We start from the raw sequence: 27914 nt of genomic DNA, 5'->3' as shown, positions 1-27914 counted from the left end.
TGCCAACTCAAACAAGGCTTGTATTCCTCTTTGTGGCCGCCGGCCGCCCATGTGGGCCGATGATATGCTTCCTGAGGGCTCGCTGCAGCTGGAGCACTTTGAATAAAGGTAACAGTAATGTCACAGCTACTGTAAACTTACTTGGCTGCTCTTGTCAGCAGGACATGTCTAATCAAAGCAGAGAATGCCCCTCTAAAACACAGCACATTGTTTTGTCACACCAGCAAAAAATGAACCTTCCTATGTGTCACAAAGACGCGAGCAAGGGCAACCACTGTTCCCTGATCTTGCCAAAAAAAATGTCAAGAGACCAGGAGTTCCATTGAGCTCTGGGATGTTGATGTACAAGCAATTGGAAAAATATTACAGTCACATTTTATTGTTTGAGTGCCTGACACAGGAGAGGAAACCAGAACAATCAAGCAGAGTGCTTTTTCTGCTGGATTTAGTAACACTAATTAGTTTTGCTCTCATAAAGCCAACCTGAAAAACGACCAATTACAAAGTGAAAATGAGACATGCAGACGAAACAAGAGCTTGTCATTTCCAATCTTCAAGTCCCTCATGTACAACTTTACTGGGTGATGACTTTCACTCATATACTCACACAGAAAATGACTGGCAGGGTGCCTATTATAGTCAATGTCACGTAGAAACCAATTTGTTAATCGCACTATACATCAAATAGCCCAGTACTTAGTTAAAAGGAAACAGTTATAGATCTATATGGCCACATCAAAGCCAGGCTGAGCAGCTTGTCCATGCAGATTTCAGAAGCACCAGTCTAAAGAGAGGAAACCGTCGTCCACCAGGCTGACCGCAGCACCAGCTGGTTCCAGCTAAAGACAACCAGAGCCAAGCTGCTTGCCTTTCACAGGTGCTTTATTTATACGAATGCCCTCTTTCCACAAATCAGCAGCAATTCCACTGCATGCCTTGCAAAGTCACATGAGCAACAATAGAAGATATGTTCCGAGTGAATTTCACTACTCTGGACTACAACTTACAATTTCCTCGACGAGTCACAAGTGGAAGCTGCCAAAAACTAACACAGGGTACTCCTGTGCCAATATGTAAAGATGCCAACTGCAGTAAACGAGAAGAGAAAATTAACAACCAACTAAATGTCTCAAAACAAAAAGAACTATATGTTGACTTAAAAAAAGAAAGAGTTGCAGTTGAAAACTACTGAGAAGATGTTGCTTGTCCCATTACATTTACCAAAGATATATTTGGTTATTATTCAATCTGGAAATGGATTAAAATAAAAACTAAGACACCGACCTTCCAAAACATTAGGACCACTTGTACAATGTAATGAAAACCAATGCAACAGCTTGATCCAATGTTTGGCCATTTAAAAATATATTACCTGCGTTATCTACATGAGAGTCAAAATATTAGAGAAAGCTCTCAGTATGACTAACACCACCACTGCCACTGAAAATTAAAAAAAAACACAAACTAGAGAGATTTTTTTTTTTTTTTTTGTATCGGACAAAATTGCCTATGAGGGGAACATTTTTGTGTGATGTCGCCTATAAGAAATCTGGTCGAAAAACACCTTGAAAGAGTAAAACTGTATAACTACCGTATTTTCACGACCATAAAACGCACTAAAAAGTCTTAAATTTTCTCCAAAATGGACGGCTCCGCTTGACTTTTGTTTTGTGATTTTTTTGACCACTTAACTGACTGGGTGCATTTCCTGTCGACACGCTGCTTATACAGAGGAAAGGCGGACGTGGCTGAGGACAGCATGCGGACGTAAAGGGGGAAGGGTGCGTGAAGGAGGACGCTAAAGCCACGCCCCCAGTAGGTAAATAGCACTGGGGTGTGCATTGTGCAAAACAACATCGGTTTGGCGAAAGACCCCCGAAAATGGCACCTATGAAGAGACACACTTACGAAACACAGTTTAAACTGCAAGCTGTCAGTTAGACGGAGGAACATGGGAATCGACCAGCCGCGAGAGAATTCAAGATAAATGAATCCATGGTTCGCAAGTGGAGGAAGCAGGAAAACGAGCTTCGCCAAGTCAAGAAGACGACGCTGAGTTTCCGTGGAAACAAGCGTCTCTACAGTCACAATGCGACTGAGGGCAATAACGCTTGCAGAAGAAATGAAAATCGAACATTTTCAAGGAGATCCGTCTTGGTGATGCGTGGCGCAGTAACCTCCGGCGGATTACAAGGAAAAGATGGCCATCTTCCGCTCCTTCTGCAGTAAAAAGATTGCCGACAAACACATCAGCCCAATCACATCACCAACATGGAATAGGTGCCGCTCACTTTCGACATCCCAGTGAACCACACTGTAGATAAGAAGGGGACCGCCACGGTAGCGATTCGCACAACGGGGCACGAGAAGTGGGCTTTTACTGTTGTGCTTAGTTGCCATGGTAATGGACAGAAACTGCTACCTATGGTGAGTTTTAAGAGGACAGATGGTGAACACAGCTTTACTAAGACTGGGAGGCAACGCCGGGTGAGTTACGCCACCATATGTGAATGGATTGTGGATGCTTGGGCTAAGGTATTTGCTTTGACTGTTGTCCGAGCTTTCGCGAAAGCCGGCATCATTGCTGAACAGCCCCCCGGCAACGAGACTGACTCTGACAATGATGAGAGGGAACCCTGCGTGTTTGTTGGAGAACTTGCCCAGCTGTTCATTTCGTATACAGAAGATGAGGACTTTGATGGATTTATGGATGAGAATTGATTAAAAAAATCATGTGAGTACATTGTTAAATACTTCAATAAAGTACAATCGAACTCAGTTTTGCTCCCGCTGCCTTTTTAAAAACATTGTTTTAGCATGCATGCATGCTACCGTATGTTTTAAGCTAGCGTATGTTTTACCATGCCTGCGCCCAATAATGTGGTGCGCCTTATGCATGTGTTAAATACAGAAATAGACCCCGTAACTGAGACTGTGCCTTTTAATACGGTGCGTCCTATGGCCGTGAAAATACGGTACTATTTCTGAACCAGTGTTGTTTTTGTCAACGATGACGAAATTATTTCGGTGATGCCCCTTTTTTCCCTGACAACAACGTGACGGTGACGAGCTAAAAGTGGCTCTTTGATGACTAAATCAAAACGAGCCATGTGTGCTTTGTCGTTGACGAGACAAGATTGGACGAAGGTGTTAGTGGGTGTTCTGCCAGACGTTTAAAATGCATGCTCACCGCACGCCGACTGGTAAAATGTGAGCTGGAAAGTGAGACTGCGATGACTCACATGCACATCAGCCAAGGCGAGGCACCCGTGCTCGTCTCTTGCACTGCCGTGTTTTGTGGTGTTTGTGGTGGTGGTGTGGAGTGTGTTCCAGAGTTGTCCTTTTCCAGATTTGTGCACTAATGTGAGTACTCATTTGTTGTACACGTTTAGCGCTGTACTGTTAAGGCAGTATTTTAACTATTTGTTACTTTACTTGCTAATATGCATGTGTGTATGGAGTGTGACTACTTTCAATATTTTCAGACAGCTCTTTGGTTGCATGTTTACCTGAGGGCTAGTGGATACTTATCGGTCACAGTGTTTGCTATTGCTGAGTAGAAAGTTGTGTGCAGCATGTGATGGATTTCATCGGAAGCTTAAAGGTTTTCACTTAACTCAGCTGGTGAAAATATGCCGTAGATAGCTCCAGGCTACAGTTAGCTTTGTTGTGCTAACCTCATGAGCTTGTGTGTGTTAATAATTATACTGGAACATGCATGGATTTTTGATGGTCATGTTGATGCACCATTGAGTGACTGTCTGAAACAACAAAATAAATAATTAATAATAATAAACAATAGTCCAGATACTTTCTTGTATTATATCTTATATTTTTGGCCATTGCTCAGAAATAAATATCAGTAAGGTTAAGGACAGGGTGGGTGCTCGTCATGTGGTTAATAAGCTACAACCCCAATTCCAATGAAGTTGGGATGTTGTGTTAAACATAAATAAAAACAGAATACAATGATTTGCAAATCATGTTCAACCTATATTTAATTGAATACACTACAAAGACAAGATATTTCATGTTCAAACTGATAAACGTTATTGTTTTTAGCAAATAATCATTAACTTTGAATTTTATGGCTGCAACACGTTCCAAAAAAGCTGGGACAGGTGGCAAAAAAGACTGAGAAAGTTGAGGAATGCTTATCAAACACCTGTTTGGAACATCCCACAGGTGAACTGGCTAATTGGGAACAGGTGGGTGCCATGATTGGGTATAAAAGGAGCTTCCCTGAATTGCTCAAGCAAAGATGGGGCGAGGTTCATCTCTTTGTGAACAAATGCGTGAGAAAATAGTCGAACAGTTTAACGACAATGTTCCTCAATGTACAATTGCAAGGAATTCAGGGATTTCATCATCTATAGTCCATAATATCATCAAAAGGTTCAGAGAATCTGGAGAAATCACTGCATGGAAGCGCCAAGGGCGAAAACCAACATTGAATGCCCATGACCTTCAATCCCTCAGGCGGCACTGCATCAAAAACTGACATCAATGTGTAAAGGATATCACCACAGGGGCTCAGGAACACTTCAGAAAAACAATGTCAATAAATACAGTTCGCCGCTACATCCGTAAGTGCAACTTGAAACTCTACTATACAAAGCAAAAGCCATTTATTAAAACACCCAGAAACACAGCCGGCTTCTCTGGGCTCGGCCGAGCTCATCTAAGATGGACTGATGCAAAGTGGAAAAGTGTTCTGTGGTCCGACAAGTCCACATTTCAAATTGTTTTTGGAAATTGGGGACGTCGTGTCCTCTGAGCCAAAGAGGAAAAGAACCATCCGGACTGTTATGGACGCAGAGTTCAAAAGCCAGCATCTGTGATGGTATGGGGCTGTGGTAGTGGCAATGGCATGGGTAACTTACACATCTGTGAAGGCACAAATAATGCTGAAAGGTACATACAGGTTTTGGGGAAACATATGCTGCCATCCAAGCAATGTCTTTTTCATGGACGCCCCTGCTTATTTCAGCAAGACAATGCCAAACCACATTCTGCACGTGTTACAACAGTGTGGCTTCGTAGTAAAAGAGTCCGGGTATTAGACTGGCTAGCCTGCAGTACAGACCTGTCTCCCATTGAAAATGTGCGGCGCATTATTAAACATAAAATACGACAACGGAGACCCCGGACTGTTGAACAGCTGAAGCTGTATATCAAGCAAGAATGGGAAAGAATTCCATCTACAAAGCTTCAACAATTAGTGTCCTCAGTTCCCAAACGTTTATCGAATGTTGTTAAAAGAAAAGGTGATGTAACACAGTGGTAAATATGACCCTGTCCCAGCTTTTTTGGAACGTGTTGCAGCCATAAAATAATAAATTAATGATTATTTGCTAAAAACAATCAAGTTTATCAGTTTGAACATGAAATATCTTGTCTTTGTAGTGTATTCAATTAAATATCGGTCAAACATGATTTGCAAATCATTATAAACCTCGCATATTTTCGTGCAATTCGAAATTAAATGTCAACTGAAGCCGCAAAAATTTACTTACATTCAATGATTCTTAGTCACTTTAACTATTGCGTAAGCAGTTGGTCCCAGGCTGGTCAGAATGCAAAAAAACCATTGGAAGTTTTGTACAAACAAGTAATTAAAGTGATGGATAAAAAAAACCAAGGCACTATCATCACTGTGCAATTTAAAAAAAAATACAGTCTTTTAAACTAGGACAGTCTTCACATATTTGCAGATTTAAATTTTATTTCTAAAGTAGTGCATGATTTGGCTCCAGCTCCTCTGGCTGAGTTCATCAGCCGAAGAAACAGCTCTGAGCGTGTCACTCAAGACTCTGTCAGAGGTGACTGTCTCATTCCTCTGCGCAGGAGCACTTTCAGTAAGTCAGCCTGGTCAGTGAGGAGCGCTGGTGAGTGGAACTCAGTACCTGAGGTTAAACTGCTTACAACATACAAGGGCTTCACAAAAAAACTGAAAATGTGGCTAGTTAACACCTATAGCTGCCAACACTAAAAGACAAGTATGTTATGATGTTTTTTTTTTTTGTTATGATCAAATGATTTGTGGTTTTTATTCTTTCTTAATAGTATAGTAAGTCTTTGATTATGTATCCTGTATTATATTGTCTTGTAGATGTATTTTACTGCTTTTTTACATCATGGCCAGGGGACTACAGATGAAAACTAGCCTTCTGGCTAATTCTGGCTTTTTTAACCATGTGTACTTCATATGTTTTATGAAATTGCATTGTCCCCTTTCAAACAAACTGATTAATAATAATAATAATCTGTTTTTATTTATGTTTAACACAACGTGCCAACTTCATTGGAATTAGGGTTGTATCATATTTTTGTTTGTTTGTTTGATAGGTAAGACTTCTATTTTCTTAACAAAGTAGTGTTTGGTTAAAACTAAGAAATTAATTATAATGAATTATTAAATATAAAAAATAATTATTATTATTTGATTCAAATTACACTAAAATTCCATCAACTACAACGGGAATAAACTATCACATATTGAAATGACTAAAACGTGACTAAGACTAATAAGCACTTTCGTCTAAAAGATTAATACTAAGGGCCAAAACCAATTCTACCCCTTAGCCCTTCCCCTTTGTCTTACCCCTTCCCCTTATCCCTTCATTTGGAGGGCCAAGATGAAGGGGTAAAGATAATGCCCCTTAGAATTGGGACTTGAATACCGCCATGTCATCACCCCCTGCTCACTGTGTCGTAGGCAGATGTGACAGTTGTTTACATTTCCAAGATGTCATCTCGTGTCAAATGAATGTTACTATTATAAATTACTTTTTTTGTTTAAATGTGTGTCAGTTTATGGAGTTTGTAAAGGTGACTGGTATTTTGAAATTTTTCATAAATGTTTCCTACCACGTGACATACATTTCTATATTTCATCTTTATCTACTCTAGAAAAAATATTTTTATTTACGACAACAACCATCAGAAATCACACAACTAAATAAAAAAATAAAAGAAAACAACTCAAACAATAGAAAAGAACTTCATTGTCACTGTCACAGGAACAATGAATATCAGCTAGGCATCTCGTAGTTTGCAGCGTTGCGGTAAAATATAAGCACGCAATTATCAAGAAGACACTTATTTACAGAACATAGTAATTTACATTTGGGAGGATTTCCATGATATGGCAGCGGTGTGATTAATTACATTTAGGTATTGCAGATTTTTTTATTTGAAAATTTAAAGATATGTTGATTGGAAATGTATCAAACATGAACATACAGTACATACCAGAGGCGGGGGACTCAAGTCGTGACCTGGATTCGAATCGAGACGAGTCGCTCATTTTATGACTTGCTCAAACTGACTTAGATTTGGCATTCATGAGACCTCGACTTGACTTGGACTTGAACTACATTACTTGACAAGTCATACTGTCAGTAATGTGTCCTTTGGTTTTGAAAGAAAAGTTATAATTTGTGTCTTGCGTGCCACCAATCTGGCAACCTGGCCAGTACATATAGGCTTTGTCCCCTCATTAGCTAGGCCACAGACGAGGGATGAGGCTGCCTCATTGAGCAAGGATCACGGAGGAAACTTCAAGAATGATTACATTTAGATACACGGATAATCTTTTGGACGAAAACAGGGGAAAAAACAAGAGCGACATGCAAGGTTTGCAGCTCAACGATAAAAGACAACTGACAAGGTGTACAGTACCTTCCTCAGTCTCACGCAGGTAAGCTACCTTTACCTTGGCTTTCTAATAACTGATCAAAGCCAGTTATGCATTTACGTGCGAAGACAAAGTGCGACACATAACGGAGACTGGAATCTAAAAAAATATATTATTAAACAAACGAGATTGCAATTTTAGCATCGATAAATACATTGATTGACTTTTCTCATAGCAGCATGTCCGCCATATTGGACGTAGCAAGTCCAACCAATAAACTAATACAAGTAAATGGATTGAACTTCATAAAGTGACAACTTACAATGTGCGCAAAGTTAACTCCACTCATTCACCCATTTACACACACATATATTTAGGAAACAGATTTGCACCAAAAACAACATACAGTGTGGATGGAAAGTTTTCAGACCCCCTTAAATTTTTCACTCTTTGTTATATTGCAGCCATTTGTTAAAATCATTTCAGTTAATTTTTTTCCTCATTAATGTACTGTATTTTCACGACCATAAGGCACACTTAAAAGTCTTAAATTGTCTCCAAAATCTATAAATAATGTGTGATGAGCACTCCGCTTGACTGACTGAGAGCATTTCCTGCCGACACGCTGCTTATATATAGGAAAGGCGGACATGACTGAGTATAGCATGCGGACGTAAAGGGGGAAGGGTGAGCGTGAAGGAGGATGCTAAAGGAACGCCCCCAGTAGGCCACCTATGGTGATTTTTAAGAGGAAGACGCTGCCTAAAGAAAAGTTTCCAGCCAAAGTCACTGTTAAGGCCAATCAAAAGGGCTGGATGGACGAGGAGTCCACCTGAGTGAGGTGTACATATAGTTTTTTTCCACGCGTCACCGTCCCTGTTGATCTGTGACTCCATGCATGGCCCATCTCACAGCCGCTGTGTAAAATTTGTCTCTGGTAGTTGGAGCCGCTCTTGTACGACAACAGACAGTCAATTGACAGAGAACACTTTTGAGACATAAAGACATTGACAAAAAAAAACAGTCACTGCGCAATGAAGGGTTGCTAGTTGTCTGGTAATGGCAGGTAAAAATTTTCTTTTAGAGCAGTTCAAGTAATTATAGGCTCCAGCTAAACTATATGGAACATGAACGTCACAGTATGCTGAGAAGCGACATTGTGACACTACATTAGCTACACAACTTCTCAATGTGACTTACCTTAATTCTGTTTTCTTCTTCTTTTCCGTTCGGCTTGTCCCTTTAGGGGTTGCCACAGCGCGTCATCCGTTTCCATGTTAACCCCATCTCTTGCATTCTCCTCTCGAACGCTAACTGCCCTCATTCTTCCCTCACGACATCCATCACCTTCTCTTTGGTCTTCCTCTAGCTCTCTTGCCTGGCAGCTCCATCTTCATCATCCTTCTACCAATATACTCACTATTTCTCCTCTGGACGTGTCCAAACCATCGAAGTCTGCTCTCTCTAACTTTGTCTCCAAAACATCGAACCTTGGCTGTCCCTCTGATGAGCTCATTTCTAATTTTATCCAACCTGGTCACTCCAAGAGCGAACCTCAACATCTTCATTTCCGCCACCTCCAGCTCTGCTTCCTGTTGTCTCTTCAGTGCCACTGTCTCTAATCCGTACATCATGGCTGGCCTCACCTACTGTTTTATAAACTTTGCCCTTCATCCTAGCAGAGACTCTTCTGTCACATAACACACCTGACACCTTCCTCCACCCGTTCCAACCTGCTTTGGACCCGTTTCTCCACTTCCTGACCACACTCACCATTTCTCTGGACGGTTAGACCCCAAGTATTTAAAGTCCTCCACCATTGCTATCTCTTCTCCTTGTAGCCTCACTCTTCCCCCACCACCCCTCTCATTTATGCACATATATTCTGTCTTACTTCAGCTAATCTTCATTCCTCTGCTTTCCAGTGCATGCCTCCATCTTTCGAACTGTTCCGCCACCTGCTCCCTGCTTTCACTGCAGATCACAATGTCATCTGCAAACATCATGGTCTGCGGGTATTCCAGTCTAACCTCATCTGTCAGCCAATCCATCACCAGTGCAAACAGGAAGGGGCTCAGGGCTGATCCCTGATGCAGTCCCACCTCCACCTTAAATTTCGTCTGTCACACCTACAGCACACCTCACCACTGTTCTGCTGCCTTCGTACATGTCCTGTATTATTCTAACATACTTCTCTGCCACTCCAGACTTCTGCATGCAGTACCACAGTTCCTCTCTAGGTACTCTGTCATAGGCTTTCTCTAGCTCTACGAAGACACAATGTAGCTCCTTCTGACTTTCTCTGTACTTTTCCATCATCATCCTCAGGGCAAATAATGCATCTGTGGTACGCTTTCTAGGCATGAAACCATACTGTTGCTCGCAAATACTCACTTCTGTCCTGAGTCTAGGCTCCACTACTCTCTCATAACTTCATTGTGTGGCTCATCAACTTTATTCTTCTATAGTTCCCACAGCTCTGCACATCACCCTTGTTCTTAAAAATGGGCACCAGCACACTTTTCCTCCATTCCTCAGGCATCTTCTCAGGCACTAGATTGAACAAGCTGGTCAAAAACTCCACAGCCACCTCTCTTAGATGCTTCTATACCTCCACAGGAATGTCATTAGGACCGACTGCCTTTCCATTTTTCATCCTCTTTAATGCCTTTCTAACTTCCCCCTGACCAATCATTGCCACTTCCTGGTCCACCACACTTGCCTCTTCTACTCTCCCTTCTCTCTCATTTTCCTCATTCATCAACTCCTCGAAGTATTCTTTCCATCTAGCTAGCACACTGCTGGCACCAGTCAACATATTTCCATCTCTATCCTTAATCACCCTAACCTGCTGCACATCCTTCCCATCTCTATCCCTCTGTCTGGCCAACCTGGATAGATCCTTTTCTCCTTCTTTAGTGTCCAACGTGCCATACATGTCATCATATGCCTCTTGTTTGGCCTTTGCCACCTCTACCTTTGCCCTGTGTCGCATCTCAATGTATTCCTTTTGCCTCTCCTCGGTCCTCTCAGTGTTCCACTTCTTCTTAGCTAACCTTTTTCCTTGTATTATTTCCTGTACTGTGAGCTTCCACCACCAAGTCTCCTTCTCTCCTTTCCTGCCAGAAGAAACACCAAGTACTCTCCTGCCTGCCTCTCTGATCACCTTGGCTACAGTGGTCCAGTCTTCTGGAAGCTCCTCCTGTCCACCGATAGCCTGTCTTATCTCTTCCCGAAAAGCTGCACAACACTCGTCCTGTCTCAGCTTCCACCACATGGTTCTCTGCTCTGCCTTTGTCTTCCTAATCTTCCTCCCCACCACCAGAGTCATCTTACACACCACCATCCTATGCTGTCTAGCCACACTCTCCCCTACCACAACCTTACAGTCGGTAACCTTCAGATTACATCGTCTGCACAAAATGTAATCCACCTGTGTGCTTCTCCCTCCGCTCTTGTAGGTCGCCCTATGTTTCTGCCTCTTCTGGGAAAAAACGTGTTCACTACAGCCATTTGCATCCTTTTTGCAAAGTCTACCACCATCTGTCCCTCCAAGTTCCTTTCCTGGATGCCTTACTTACCCATCACTTCTTCATCACCCCTATTTCCTATGTCCATTACAATCTGGACCAATCACGACTCTCTCTCTGCCTGGGATGCTCAGAACTACTACGTCTAGCTCCTTCCAGAATTTGTCTTTCACCTCTAGGTCACATCCTACCTGTGGGTCATAGCTACTAATCACATTATACACAACACCCTCAATTTCAAGTTTCAGCCTCATCACTCGATCTGATACTCTTTTCACCTCCAAGACATTCTGAGCCAACTCTTCTTTTAAAATAACCCCGACTTCATTTCTCTTTCCATCTACACCATGGTAAAATAATTTAAACCCTGCCCCTAAACGTCTAGCCTTACTGTCTTTCCACCTGGCTCTCCTGGACACACAATATATCAACCTTTCTCCTAATAATCATGTCAACCAACTCCCAAGCTTTTTCTGTCATAGTCCCAACATTCAAATTCCCCACATTCAATTCAAGACTATGTGCTTTCCTCTTTTCGTTCTGCCAAAGAACCCGCTGTCGGTTACTGGCGCCGGTGGTGGACGTTGTTAACCCGGACCACGACTGATCCGGTATGGAATTCTTTGTGGAACGCTCATATTTGTTTGGCAAAGTTTTAAACCGGATGCCCTTCCTGACGCAACCCTCTACATTTATCCGGGCTTGGGACCGGCCTACAGTTTGCACTGGCTTGGGCCCCCCATAGGGCTGAATTCCTTAATTCTGTCTCATCGTTCATAAAATGCAGTACATTGTAGTGAAGTCCATACGCTGTGAATTTGTCACCATAGTCTTACGGCAGACTAGCAATGCGTGAGCTTGTGATAACGAGACGTTTACCAACAACAAAACATGTTTAATATTTAAATTGATAAAAACATCAATTTCACAAGTATGAATATCAATAATTATGCTTACTTACATTTACGGTATGTAGTTACTTGTCCATTCGGGCGTCTTGTAAACAAGCTGGGGCCACAAGTTGCTACTTAAATAACAAACCTTCTCTGTGTTAGTGTAACGTAACTGTTAATTAAAAGTTGTTAAACTGAAGAAACCTTTGCCTTTTGACAAATATAGTAGATACTCATGTAGTACATAAAACATATAATAATCCATGAAACATACAATTCCTAATGATGAGCGTTATTGGTTCATACTTGCAATTAAAAATGAACAGAAAACCTGTGGAATTTGCAGCTACGCTCTAGGAAACAGAAGCGAGTGTTTAATCACTGTCAAATGGAAGACAGATAGGCTGTCCAGGACACAGCTCCTGGGCTAAGATGCGGCTAAAAAAGGTGGGGGCTGTGATTTCCAAACCTGTGCCTTTTACTGGGAACAATTCTCAGATGCCAGGTCACTGCCAACGTCCTTGCAGCCAATGGCAGAGAGGCCAGTAAGTTCACATTAGCTGCAGAGTGTAACTGCACTGAACATCTGCTCATGAATGAGAGATCTGCCCACGAGCTCAGCAAGTTGAGGCCCACTGATAAAAAATTCAACATTCTCCTCACTGGCACGCTTGTTTTGGACTATTCTCCTGAGCCCGCTGAATTATATTAAGACAATTTCAGCACAGCCTGGTGTATCTGCGAGAACAGCTGGCACTGAAAAGGGATCTCCTGCTCGACCACAGCTCGGGGACTTTACACTAGATCTACCTTCTCCAACACCATTTGCCCTTGAAATGAAAAAAAATATACATGTCTTTCTCTCAGGTAAAAAAAAATATTTTGAAAATACAGAAGCAGAGACCTTATTTAGCTTATTAATATCAGCAGTGGGCAGACAATAAACTAAGCATTTACAGTACAAAGACAAAGTAATTGTATTGAGTAGTTTACCCGGGGGACATGTTCACTTACTCCACATTCATATCGATTCTTTTATTTTTATTTTTTTTAAGAAAAAGTCCACTTTTCACTTGACATATCATTGGTCTACAAAGAAACAGAAGCAGTCTTTTCAGGGGTAAACAAACGTGGAGCCATGCTCACCATGTTAAACTAAATGCTACTGTTGATGCATATGCCTCGTGTATTCCATGTAAGTGAACCTCAATTGACAACAAAGATTATTGACAAACAAAAATGAACTTCAGCATGATAAGTCAAAAATATATAAAATGATTTCCTTCAAACCCAAGGTAAAAAGTAAATATTCAAAGCTCTCGCTCCCCATTTTTAGGGGGAACTTAAAATGTCACAGTGTTGCATCTATTGTACACCTTAATATGTAGTCAATTATTAAAGGAAAATGCACTTGACTTGAAGGAGCCTTTCAGGAACTGATTACTCCCACCATGCACAAGAATTAATGATTAACAAACTCAGTAGTTTCACTTCTCTCTTTTGGTGGAAAAAGTTAACAGATTTCTTTGTCAGCAAGGAACCCACGTTTATGAAATGCATAAGCAGGTATGACTTTAAACACTACTAAAGACTCAGTGACGCAAAGACTATTTTGATAGTAAATGGCACACACAGTATCAGTGGAATTTATCAACAGATGCTTCATATTAATTAATCAAGCTTGGAGAGCATGGCTGAGAGGAAAGGAGGTGTCAGAAGAGAAAATCATAGTTCAAGGTTGGTAATACAATGACAAGCGCAGTCACTTTAATAGGGCTAACCTTTACTCATTGCTCACTTGGTCATGTATGTAAGATTAAGCAGGTATCTATCGATGCAGTAATTTGGGCTAAAGTTGGGAAACAAAAATCTATAGTATACATTTATGAACGCCCATCCAAAGTTATTGGAACTGTGAGGCCAATTCCTTTATTTTTGTTGAAGAAGTAAAATTCTCCAATCGATAATGTGAAATATTACCACTGAAGAACTTTAATGAAAACAAATGTACTTTTTCAGACAAATCCCTTTGTCAAATTTTCAACATTACATGGAAACAAACAAAATAATAGTATTTAGCAGCAACACTGCCTGAAACCATTAACCAAAGTTAACAAAAGGCAATCGGGGGAAAAAAGAATTGTGTGTACATGAACAAGACTACCTATTAGGGCAGTAACATCACGCTTAGAGTCAACACAAAATGTAAGCATGTGAAAAGTTAGTTATGCTAGAAATTAATGTACAGGTATACAATGCTGACCATCACACTTGGTCTGAAAAGGTCAGGACAGGAAATAAATAAATACACTTGCCAATTAGATAGATTAGATTAGTTTTCTCACATCTTCCAGCAACAAAAAGCAGATGAAAACATTGAAACAGAGCTGCTCACTTGCTCCACAGACATTGTTGATACCTACAGTGCTGTAATGTAAGCGGAATGACATGGTATGCTGTGTTAAATAAATACTGTGAAAAAACATGTATGCTTAAATAATAAAAAAATTTCATCATCATACATCTTTTTTTAATAAATGTGTTTAATCATTAATAAATGTGGCTAAAAAATGTTTGTCTCTTTTTTTTTTTTTTTTTTTTTGTCCTGTTCAGCTGTTAGGTCAAGCAGAAAGGAAGATCTGAATCCATTTTATGCCGGAACATTTTTACTCTGTCACAGTGGACTTTTTAAGCTGCCACTGTGGTTTCTTTGTATTATGATGTATATCTATTGAGAATTACAGTAGTTCAGTCAAACAGAACAAAGTTTTTAAAGGGGAGTGACAGAAAAAACAAAGGAGAGAGACTGATAAGGTAACTAAATAACAGGAAAAGAAGACAACAAAAGACAAAGCACTAGCTGTAAACAAGATGAGGAAAGTAAAGCATTAGCATTAAATAACTTTGACAATGACACATTGGATTCTAGTGTTGTATATGTCAGTAGTGCTTCACCCTGTGAGGGAAGGACAGGACAATATAGGACAGGAAGAAGAGGGGAAGCATGCAGGACAGGGGTCGTGGACCCGGCTGTACAACTGAAGTCTGGTGGCTACTTAAATTATAAACATCAGTAGGACCAAAGTGTAAGTGAGGAGATACCCAATAAATTTGCATAGTTATAAGTTATTTGTCGCAATGAGTGAGTGGCCCCACACCTAGAGAATAAGTCCCGAGAAGGCTGCAGGTACCCAACGCCACCCCCGTAGCCAACCTCCACCTCCCCAACCCGCCTCAGGCTCCCCGCCACCAACGAACCCCCTAGAACACCCCCGCCCCCACCTCCAGGAGAGTGGGACGCCCCGACCAACCCGCTAGGCTCACAATGTAGCCAGTCCTCACACAGCCAGAGGGTGAGACTGTGTCCCTTGTTTGGTGGAAAGGAGGGAGGATACAGGCACATGACAAGGGAACCCGATAAGGGGGGTAACCCGGATAGAAACCACAGGGCATGCGAGGGGAACACCCATGCCAAGCAGCCATCCAGCCAGGGGGGCCTGGTTCAAGGCATAGCGCCTATGAGCCTAGTGAGAACCCACCTCCTACCCTAGTTACTATGACTGTCCCCGTAGCCAAAACCCACACCAGCCCCCCAAGAAACCCTGAATATATGTGTGTGCTCGGATGTGACTAATGAAAAAAAGATTCACAGTGAATGGTGTGAGTGTATGCTCAGTGAGTGCTTAAGAGGCATGACTCCTGCAGGTCGGGCTCATTCGGCGGGACAACCACAGGGAGAGAGGGTCGCCACACCCAGCCCCGCAGTACCGACCCGGGGATCCACCCCCCCCCCCCCACTCCAGCCAGCACCCGCTACCCGCCCCTGAGTGCGGAAGGTGGACCCTCCCACAGACCAGGCAGGGACAAAACCCCACAGCAGAACCCACGGTCCGGAACATGGGAGAATCCACCACCAATGCACACCAGGAGGCCCACAAGGTAATCTTCCCCACTCCACCCCCGAGGTCGAGAGGGAGTAAAGAAAGTCCCACTCCCACAGATACCTGGACCACAAGCACACGGTCAAAAAGGCCCCCAATACATGCATGTGTCCTTTCATCATGCAAATCAGTCTAAAGTGTGAGAAAGGGAATTAGTAAATGAATAAGAAAAAATTATTTAAAAAAATAAATCAACAACAAGCTCAACAACAACAATATAGAAGGCAATAGTTTACTTTTACATTTACAATATAGTATTGTTATTGTCAGATGGCACTCTACCCAGGCAGAAGAATCAAAGATCTAGATTCTGCATGTTGAAGAAGGGTGACCAGCTGTGTAATTATGTAATTGATTTTTTTTATTCCGCAGATATTTTTTCTAATGCGATATACGCAATGATGAGATTTAACCAGTGATTAATATTAATAGATTGTTTATTTTTTCAGTTTAATAAAATTGTTTTCTTAGCGGCAGATAACGCAACCAGTATTGATTGTGAATATTTATTTGGAAGGTCGACTATGCTTCAGTCACCAAGTCTGCACAATCTTGGGGGAAAGTGGAATCCTGGAGTTCAAAATATGAGAGTTTCTGCATAACCAAAGTCCAAAAGCGTTGAATTGGTGTGCATTCCCATATAGCATGAAAGTAGGTGTCTGGGGTATTTTCAGTACATTGCATGTGTATATGCGCATTTGTTCCCCCCAAAAAATGTCAAAAGTCAATAGTGTGCATTTTACATCTAAAGGGGAAAATGAAAAAAAAAAAACTTTCACATTGTATTAATGTATTCCGCCATCTAGCCGTTTATGAAAAAAGCTGTACACTTTTTATTCCAAAATGCCACCACCACCTAGAGGTGATGAGAAAGGTGTACACTTTCATTCTAATATTCCGCCACCTAGAGATTATGATTGGGTGTAGCCTACATTTTCATTCCAGTATGACTGCATATTGTACAGTTGTGCTCATAACTTTACATACCCTGGCAGAATTTGTGAAATATTGTTTTTGACTGAACAACAACCATTATTAATTTCTTTATGGCTATGTTTCGTTTAATGATAATGTTTTTCTGAAATGCTTGACAGTTCAATTTGAATACCATTAAAATAAAATTAAAAGTGTTTCACCTGGGCCTTCCTGTTTTCTTTAAAGAATTGTACCCATCTAACAAATTCTGCCTGGGTAATCAAACATATGAGCACAACTGTGTTTTCTCATTTACCAAATAAATGTAGGGCTGTGAATTTCAAAATAAGAGCAAGTAAATAAAAATAAAGTATTACGCGTTCAAATAAAGTGCTTAAATTCAGAATAATTATTTGAAAAACTAACAAAATACAGATAATACTTCATGTTTTGATCATATGGGTAGAAGCAAAATCATGCATTGTAAAAATGCATTACACATAGGTAGAAGGGTTTTTCAGAATTTTGAGGCCAACCTTGGGGGTGCGTATTATACATGGGTGCTGCATTATACACAAGAAATTAGGGTAGATGAAGAGAAGCCCATTTTATGCATAGTCTATTGGTAAAGTGTGCTCTATCAAGCACTTTATATTATCCCTCCATCCATCCATCCATTTTCTGAGCCGCTTCTCCTCACTAGGGTCGCGGGCATGCTGGAGCCTATCCCAGCTATCATCGGGCAGGAGGCGGGCTACACCCTGAACTGGTTGCCAGCCAATCGCAGGGCACATATAAATAAACAACCATTTGCATTCACATTCACACCTACGGGCAATTTAGAGTTGTCCATTAACCTACCATGCATGTTTTTGGGATGTGGGAGGAAACCGGAGTGCCCGGAGAAATCCCACGCAGGCACGGGGAGAACATGCAAACTCCACAAAGGCGGGGCCAGGGATTGAACCCCGGTCCTCAGAACTGTGAGGCAGGCGCTCTAACCAGTCGGTCACCGTGCCGCCCACTTTATATTATATAAGCTGTAATTTTTTTATTTTATGTCATCCTAAACGTATTAATACATATCTGTATCCAGTAATCAGCAGACATAGAGAGGTTTTCCCATTTAGAGATTGGTAAATGCATTGATTTAGTGCATGAGATTAATTTCTAAACTTTTGAGAGAGAGTTTTTTTCCTTTGTGCGAAAAGCTTTACTATTTGCTTAACAAACTCCGGCGCTTCAAGGGTATCTTGCAGTGTTAGTATTCTTTTTTTTTTTTGAGTATTTTTTTTTATTATTGCTGCTTTTAATTTATTGTATTGAAGGAAGTTTCTGTCTGTTATTTGAAATTCTTGGAACAGTTCATCACGTGTCATAAAAATATTATTGTTAAATAGCTGTTGTTGGTGGTCAATTCCACGTTGTTCCCATATGCTGAAGTAAATGGATATGTTGTTAATTTTGAAATCCGGCAGATTGGGGAGATTGTCTCATTATCTACAGTAATTCATCTTTGAATCTTTTCTTCCTCCCTATGCAAACCACCAAGATTTTGCATCCTTTAAAGTTAAGAGTTTTCTTCTACCTTCATTGTATGTATTAAGATATTCAAAGGTGATGATTCATAATGATGATGCGGAAGCTGCCCAGCATGCCTTTTAACCTTTTAGTTTTTCACTTTCTCTGCAGGAAGATGTCCACAGGATATGCTTTATTAAGATCCTGCCGACATGAAGAGCTGCTGTGACTTACTGGTGCATTACAGTCTAAAAGGCAACGTTATTTAGACCGATAAATGGCTAATACATTGTTTAAGTGGAATTACATTGAAGTTACCTCACCTTCAAGAATATGACCACAACCCCTGATGTTTTTTAGATCAATAAAGCCCATTAAAGTGGTTACCGCAAACGCAGATAAGACTGTACTACCACAACATAATACTGCTACTGGAATTTCACTGCAAAGAACAGAAGACAAGACACAAGTAAAATATAAAATGGTACTAAAAAAAACAAATAAAATAAAATAAAAAATAAAAATACAGCGGGAATATTCTATTGTTCTATTCTATTCTATATTCTAGGTCAGAGAAATGACAGAATCTGTTATTAATAAACTAGAAAAATCCCTGCTGAAATTGGGATTCCCTGTGATTGTGAAAGATTTATTCAGAAATGGGCTCACTTTATAGAAAATTCAGTGTTAACAGCTAGGATGCTAACAACTTGCGTCGACCCAAGTCAACTCTTGAACATCTCGCATCTCAATGGACGTGTGCCAGAGGCTAGAGCAATAGCTTACTGCGATAGGTAGAATGCTAACAGTTGGCATGCTAACATATAGCAAGATAGCAACCTGAGCACAGAAAGCGCTAAGGCAGCTACGTAGATAAGGATTTTGCAAAATGCTGGTCAGATAGCATTTCTAATAAGGAACGGTAAAATCAGAATCAGAATCATCTTTATTTGCCAAGTATGTCCAAAACACCAAAGGAATTTGTCTCCGGTAGTTGGAGCCGCTCTACTACAACAGACAGTCAATTTACAGAACACTTTGGGGACATCAAGACATTGACAAAAAACAATTGTGCAAAAAGATGCAGAGTCCTCTAGCACTTAGAGCAGTTCGAACGACTAATATTGCAATAGTCCGGTGCAATGACCATTGTGCAAAGGGCAGTGAGACTTCAAGGAGTGTATGCTAACATTATAACAGTCGGTATGCTAAAATGTGGAAAGATAGCAACCTGAGTAGAGAAACTGCAAAGGTAGATTGATATGGATTTTATATATTGCCTTCATCATCCTTTTTTCTAAATGCCTTTTTCTCTCCCAAAGAAACACCCCCAAATATGCCTTGCTCAACACCCCTAGCTAAAACTCCATCTATTTTGTCTTTTGTCTTATTTTGTTGACTGGTTGTTGGTTTGTTCTGACCTTTTTGTGCTATATTGTTCTGTGTTTGTCTAACTGTCCAGTAATGTGTGCATTAAGGTTCTATAAAAAAATAAAAAGGTCACAAACGTAAACAGAATATTGTGCAATGCATTGTCTGTTACAGTTTACCAGACGCATGCCAGGGAAAATGGGTCTTTTGATCATTTTGCTATTCATTTGCAATGGGAAAATGCTCTGAGTTTTGGGAGAATTTTGTTCTCTGTGGCTATATGAAATGATTGAGAAGTTTTTTTGAGGGATCCCCCGGGCCCCCACAGAGAATGTTTTTGATATTAACATAAATGAAGCAATCTGGAAGAGACTGAATAGTACAATCTGGCAAAAAAAAAATAAAAAATTGTTCACGCAGAAAAACTTATTTCCACTGCTCAAGTACATGTTGATGTACAAATTTAAGATTAAAATGAAATGTGACTCATTTCTTTGCTTTTTTTTTTTGTTCTGGCCTCCAACTTGAGCCAGGCCCACCTCCACTTGCACCTGATGCCTACTTCAAGCTGTGCCACATGAATAGCATCCTCCTCTTTAAGCACTGTGATTCTGGAAAAAGAATTGACTAAAATCATTGTTTCACTTCATTTTTCACTACTACCAACTTCAAAGGCTAATCCCAAATGCATCCTCCAGGAAAATATTAAGTACAATATTTTTCAGTTTTTATTGTCCATTGCTGAATTTGAAGTTAGTTCATACTATGTTGTGACATAATCCCTAACAGCCGTCGCTGAATACATTTAACATTAGCATCCGTCTTGTACAAGATGTTCTTACTAGTGCATCACCGCTTGTCCCCGATGTTACATGTGCTTCGCGGTTCCGCTGGGACCACGACCCGCAGCAGCACCAAAAGACCAGTGCAACAAATACGACAATTTGTGTGAAATAAATGTTGCTTGCTTGCCATCCATTCATCCATTTTCTTCCGCTTATCCGAGGTCGGGTTGCGGGGACAGTAGCTAAAAATGTTAAAAACATCTCTTTTGATGTGACATTATGTTGCCACCATTAAAAGTAAAAAGAGTTAAGCTAGTAATGTATTCATGGGTGATGACGAAAAATAATTTAATTACACTAGTTTTGATTGTGGCGACACAGTGATCGACTGATTAGCACATGTGCTTCACAATTCTGAGGGCCTGTGTTCAAATCCGCCAGTTTGCATGTTCTCTCCGTGCCTGCGTGGGTTTTCTCCAGGTACTCCAGTTTCCTCCCACATTTCAAAAACATGCATGGTAGATTAATTGAAGACTCTAAATTGCCCGTAGGTGTGAATGTGAATGGTTGGTTGTTTATATGTGCCCTGCGTTTGGCTGCCGACCAGTTCAAAGTGTACACCACCTCTCGCCAAGAGTGAGATGGGATAAGCACCAGCACGCCCGGGACCCTAGTGAGGATAAGCAGTATGGAAAATGGATGGAGTTGAAGTCTGTTATGAAGTTGGGACGTTGTGTTAAACATAAATAAAAACAGAATACAATGATTTGCAAATAATGTTCAACCTATATTGAATTGATTACACTACAAAGAAAAGATATATAATGTTCAAACTGATAAACTTTATTGTTTTTAGCAAATAATCATTCACTTAGAATTTTATGGCTGCAACACGTTCCAAAAAAGCTGGGACAGGTGGAAAAAAAGTCTGAGAAAGTTGGGAAATGCTCATCAAACACCTGTTTGGAACATCCCACAGGTAAACAGGCTAATTGAGAACAGGTGGGTGCCATGATTGGGTATAAAAGGAGCTTCCCTGTATTGCTCAGTCATTCATAAGCAAAGACAGGGCGAGGTTCACCTCTTTGTGAACAAGTGCGTGAGAAAATAGTCCAAGAGTTTAAAGACAACGTTCCTCAACGAACAATTGCAAGGAATTCAGGGATTTCATCATCTACGGTCCATATCATCATCAAAAGGTTTAGAGAATCTGGAGAAATCCCTGCATGTAAGAGGCAAGGCCGAAAACCATCATTGAATGCCCGTGACCTTCGATCCCTCAGGGGGCACTGCATCAAAAACCGACATCAATGTGGAAAGGATATCACCACATGGGCTCAGGAATACTTCAGAAAACCAATGTCAGTAAATACAGTGTGGCGCTACATCCGTAAGTGCAACTTGAAACTCTACTATGCAAAGCAAAAGCAATTTATCAACAACACCCAGAAACGCCGCCGGCTTCTCTGGGCCCGAGCTCATCTAAGATGGACTGATGCAAAGTGGAAAAGTGTTCTGTGGTCCGACGAGTCCACATTTCAAATTGTTTTGGGAAATTGTGGACGTCGTGTCCTCCGGGCCAAAGAGGAAAAGAACCATCCGGACTGTTATGGACGCAAAGTTCAAAAGCCAGCATCTGTGATGGTATGGGGCTGTGTTAGTGCCAATGGCATGGGTAACTTACACATCTGTGAAGGCACCATTAATGCTGAAAGGTACAAGTAAAAGAGTGCGGGTACTAGACTGGCCTGCCTGCAGTCCAGACCTGTCTCCCATTGAAAATGTGCTGCGCATTATCCACCCATCCATCCATCCATCCATCCATCCCTCCATCCATCCATTTTCTGAGCCGCTTCTCCTCACTAGGGTCGCAGGCGTGCTGGAGCCTATCCCAGCTATCATCGGGCAGGAGGCGGGGTAGACCCTGAACTGGTTGCCAGCCAATCGCAGGCAGGGCACATTCAAACAAACAACCATTCGCACTCACATTCACATCTACGGGCAATTTAGAGTCTCCAATTCATGCATGTTTCGGGGATGTGGGACGAAACCGGAGTGCCCGGTGAAAACCCATGCAGGCACGGGGAGAACATGCAAACTCCACACAGGCGGGGCCGGGGATTTAACCCCGGTCCTCAGAACTGTGAGGCTGACACTCTAACCAGTCGTCCACCGTGCCGCCTGTGGCGCATTATGAAGCGTAAAATACAACAACGGAGACCCCGGACTGTTGAACAGTTGAAGCTGTACATCAAGCAAGAATGGGAAAGAATTCCACCTACAAAGCTTCAACAATTAGTGCCCTCAGTTCCCAAACGTTTATTGAATGTTGTTAAAAGAAAAGGTGATGTAACGCAGTGGTAATCATGACCTTGTCCCAACTTTTTTGGAACGTGTTGCAGCCATAAAATTCTATGTTCATGATTATTTGCTAAAAACAATCAAGTTTATCAGTTTGAACATTAAATATCTTGTCTTTGTTGTGTATTCAATTAAATATAGGTCGAACATGATTTGTAAATCATTGTATTCTGTTTTTATTTATGTTTAACACAACGTCCCATCTTCATTGGAATTTGAGTTGTACAATATACTACCCAAATATTATGTTTCTGTATGTTTTGCACTTGATTTTTTTCTTGTGACGTGTGGTGACATCAATGCCACTTGCTGGGCCAAGCAGGAAGGCAATTTGAGTGAGCTCTCTCCTGGCTGTGTCCAGACCTTGACAGTTACACAATACGGAGGGCAATCCCCTCCTCCCCCCACCGACACAATTCCCATTCATTATCAAACTTGGGGATTGTAGTGTAAGGGTGGAGATTCGAAAGATAAAATGAGGTGTGGGCTTGGATGTTTGTTTTGTTTTGTTTTTTTGGGAGGGGGGTGCATCCTGCATAAAACCGCATCCTGAGCAAGCATCACTGCGCCTCACTGTAAATAAATACTCTCTCCTCTGCGTAGCTTCCGTTAACTGTCACCACCTTGGCTCTGAATCACCTTCAAGTCCAAACAGGAAAAGCGCAGAAAGGCAAAGGAGGTGGCAAATGGAGGTTTAATTTGCTTTTAGCCAAAGCGCTCACAGCTCCATATGTATTCTCCTGCCCTGACCGGTTTCCCAGGCTTAATTCTATACCCATGTCCTTCCTTTCAACTTTCATTATCACATTATCCATCGGAGACATTCACTGAAGTAGGAATATCACTAGTTGATGGTCCACCGTGTGGAGTGTATTAGATAAGAGGTTCAAAGCCATGTGCAACAGCTTCAGTGCAATATTTACTGTATGTTTTCCCCCAACACAGTTTTAATAGTTCTTCAACTATGAAAGACTATCTTGATACAAGTTTATTTGTTCTCAAAGAATATCATCAGTCAATCAATCAATAAGAACGCTTGACACAGAACATTGTTCGCTTCAAATTCTGTAGTTTTGACCTTAACTTTAACTCCTTCAAGTTAAAGCTTCCATGCTGGCAGTCCCCCAAGTGCTTATTTTAATGTTTTCAAACACTTGAATGAGCTCCATCCTTGTTTGTCATCCACTGCACTCTGCAGCACGTCAGGATTTGGTCTGGTTTTTGCCTTGACCACCAAGAACATCCACCAATTAAAATGGATGCTTATTGCAATACACTACCTTTAATAAATACCTTAAAATTATCAATATACATTTATGATTCAGTAGACCTCCCCAATGTTAAGACAAAATATGCTGCATAGAAATTTGTGTAGAAATTGTATGATATCATCCGTTTATTGTATTGTGTTTATAAGATACTGAAATTGGACTGACTATTTTGAGTCTCTCTCTCTTCGAGGTGCAGGGTTTACTGAGCCATAAACTTGTGCCCTCTTGATCAGACAGTTAAAGGCGCTGTTCTCTTTACCCGAGGAGATTCACTGGTCACATTATTAAAGGGCAGCATCTAACTGAGCTCATCTGAACCTGCCTTAGGGGAGGTCTGAGTCCCTGTGACTGTGGTTGTGTTTACGCTTGATCTAAAAGACCTCCAATTGTTGTTCTTTTTCTGTACAAAGGCAACATAAGAACATCCAGGCCAAATGCTGCTCTTCCCTGGCCTGCACCCACATTGCAGCTCTTTTATTGCACAACTGGTTAACCACAGAAATTATACAATTAAAACAATTTTCTGCATCTATCAGTCAGACTTATCTAATAAGCTATTGAAATGACACTAATGGAGTAAGCTTCTCTCCCTATTCTTCCCCGAGCATTTTCATCTATATGACACAATGAAGGCAAACCATCTGCATCAGTGGAAAACAAATAGAGCCAAGAGGAATAGAATTACAGTATATTTGTTTAGCAGGATGTTGGTGAGCATAGTTGAGACATTGCAGTTTTCTTTATAAGGTGTGGTGGAGCAAGGAAGTCATCTGGTTGCTTGTTCAAAAGAATCATTGGCAGCCAAGAACAAGACAAATCGAAGCAACCGTTTACCATTAATATTTCATCATGAAAAAAATAAAAATGGAGCTGATTATAAAAAGCTGCTACAATTTATGGCCGACAGTGCCTGGTATAGAATTCAACAACAGAATGGGAAAATATAATGAAATGGTTTAGTGATTGTAAACCAAAGCATGCAGTGCCAAGTCAACATTGGCTTGTCTGCCAAGGACTCAAAACTGTGCTGCAGACACACACAGGGTGTGACTAGAATGAGAAGAAACGAGACATGCCCAAACCTTGACCTGGACATCCTGCATCTCTGTCCACCCAGTGTTGACAAGAAACACTCCTCCACAAGTTCAAGGGAAGTGCTTTCACCGACCTGCTTTCACAGTGTAAATGTGCTTTCACAGTGTAAATGTCCTTTTCAACTAGCTTTAGTAAGCAAAATGGCAGAGGAGGTTTTTGTTTATGATCTATTCTGATGGGATAAACAGTACAGTGGTGTGAAAAAAGTGTTTCCCCCCTTCCTGATTTCTTATTTTTTTGCATGTTTGTCAAAAAATGTTATCCATCATCAAACAAATTTAATTATTAGTCAAAGACAACACAAGTAAACACAAAATTCAGTTTTTAAATGTTTTTTAATAATACCACATGGCAGAGTTCCAAGACAAAAACCACTGCTGAGCAAAAGAACATTTAGGCTCGTCTCAATTTTGCCAGATGGCATCTTGACGATCCTTAAGACTTTTGGGAAAATATTCTGTGGTCTGATGAGACAAAAGTTAAACTTTTTGGAAGGCATCAGACGTAAAAGTAACACCACTTTAGAAAAAGAACATTATTCCAACAGAAAAGTATGGTGGTGGTAGTGTGATGGTCTAGGCTGTTTTTCTACTTCAGGACCTGGAAGACTTGCTGGGATAAATGGAACCATGATTTCTGCTGTCGACCAAAAAATCCTCAAGGAGAATGTCCAGCCATATGTTGTGCCCTCAAGCTGAAAGGAACCTCTGAACGGCTGAAGAAAAACAAAAGATTTTGGAGTGGCCTTGTCAAAGTCCTGACCTGAATCCTATTGAGATGGAGTGGCATGACCTCAAAAAAGGCACTTCATGTTCGAAAATCCTCCAATATGGCTGAATTAAAACAATTCTGCAAAGATGAGTGGGCCAAAATTCCTCCACAGCGCTGTAAGAGACTCATTTCAAGTTATCGCACACTCTTGATTGCAGTTGTTGCTACAGAGGGTGGCCCAACCAGTTATTAGGTTGAGGAGGCAATCACATTTTCACACAGGACCATGTAGGTTTGGATTTTTTTCCCTCCCTTAATAATAAAAAAAGAATTTAAAAACTGTATTTTGTGTCTACTCATGTTGTCTTGACTTAAATTTGTTTGATGATGGGAAACATTTAAGTGTGACAAACATGCAAAAAAAAAAAAAAAAAAAAAAAAAAAAAAAACAATCAGGAAGGGGGCAAACACTTTTTCACACCAATCTAACTATCCACTTGATACATGTCCTCCTATATAGACAGTCCATAGAGGGGGAGTGGTAGTACCCACAAATAAGTGCCCCATCATCAGAGAGAGAAAAGCTGCCTTTTATGGTAACAGATCACAGACTCAAGCCACTGACCAGAGCCTACAAATGAGGCATTAAAGTGTCATGGCGGGGCAGCCGTGCAAAAGGAGCAGAAAGATATGACCCTCTTCTCATCCATGCATTAATCTGACCAATGCTGCTTTCTCACTTAGACTAGCTCTTAAAAACATGTTTAACTGGAACACAAATCTATTGAGAGAAAAGATATGCTACACAGCCCATTAGTAATTTAATCAGGAGCAATGTTGTAGTCTCAAATGGTATTCTTTAAAGTATTTTTATTTTATTTTTTTAATGGAGATATTCATAACAGACATTTTCTGCAAGAGCCAGAAACGGGTGAGGCTAGTGAAGCATAACTGAAAAACAAACAAAAACATGGAGACTGGGACACTCAGCATAGTGAAAGGCCTGCTGCCGGATTTATCATTGAGGCAACATGCACCCTTACTGCTGAGAAGGTAGTACATGGGGAAGAAGGGAGCAGATAGACTCATCTCCAGAGTCACATATTTAATTGCAGATTCCATTACTTTTCACAAATGTCACATTTTCTCCTGATCAGGGGGACAGCAGCAACTGACGGCATGGCTAGCAAGGAGCCAAATAGAGAATGTGTTCACCCATTAAGGGTTCACAGGTCATATGAAGGTAACAAGAGGAACAAACTGGAATGGCACTCAAAGGAACACAAATGTCTGTCAAGCCCTAACGATTTGGATTAGCACAAATCAGCATCCCTTCAGTATTTGTCTAAATGTTGTCATTGCCATTAATACTTATATAACTTGCTGCAAAATTACTTTTCTCCTTCAGTAGCAACAAAAGTTTAAAAAAAAAAAAACTACTAGTCCAATAGTTACGGGAGTAAAGCATTACTGAAGATGAACGTAAATGGAGATATGGGGATTTAGAGACAGAAGTTGTATAATCTAATTTTGGTCGCTTCCATAACTGCCCATTACTTGCAGACAGTGTGGGTATCAGAGATGTCAAACAATTTCTACCTTTTATTTGTGACAATTAAGGAAATTTTGATTCCAAAGCTAACTTACATACACCAAACATCATCTCCATACTGGATATATCCAGAAGATAAATGCCAGATAGTGTGCATCCACATCAGGCACGGACAACTTTGGCAATCACAAAGGCCAAAAATGTGTTATCCAAACCATCCACGCCTTAGCTGTCAATTGGCTGTTCGACACATTTGTGCATTGTAATGGTGACTCAAAACATTTTTTCAATACCAGGCACACTTAATGCTTTATGTGGGAAAGAAATGT

General features: G+C 40.9%; 1 protein-coding gene across 16 annotated transcripts in view; it reads right to left on the bottom strand.

The window, feature by feature from the left end:
• Positions 1-27914, bottom strand: part of foxp1b (forkhead box P1b) — a 227866-nt gene that overhangs the window by 167429 nt on the left and 32523 nt on the right. The gene's annotated exons all lie outside the window — the stretch shown is intronic.

This window comes from Phycodurus eques, chromosome 10, assembly GCF_024500275.1.
Source record: "Phycodurus eques isolate BA_2022a chromosome 10, UOR_Pequ_1.1, whole genome shotgun sequence".
Classification (NCBI taxonomy): domain Eukaryota; kingdom Metazoa; phylum Chordata; class Actinopteri; order Syngnathiformes; family Syngnathidae; genus Phycodurus; species Phycodurus eques.
This window is presented reverse-complemented; position numbering and strand designations above follow the sequence as displayed.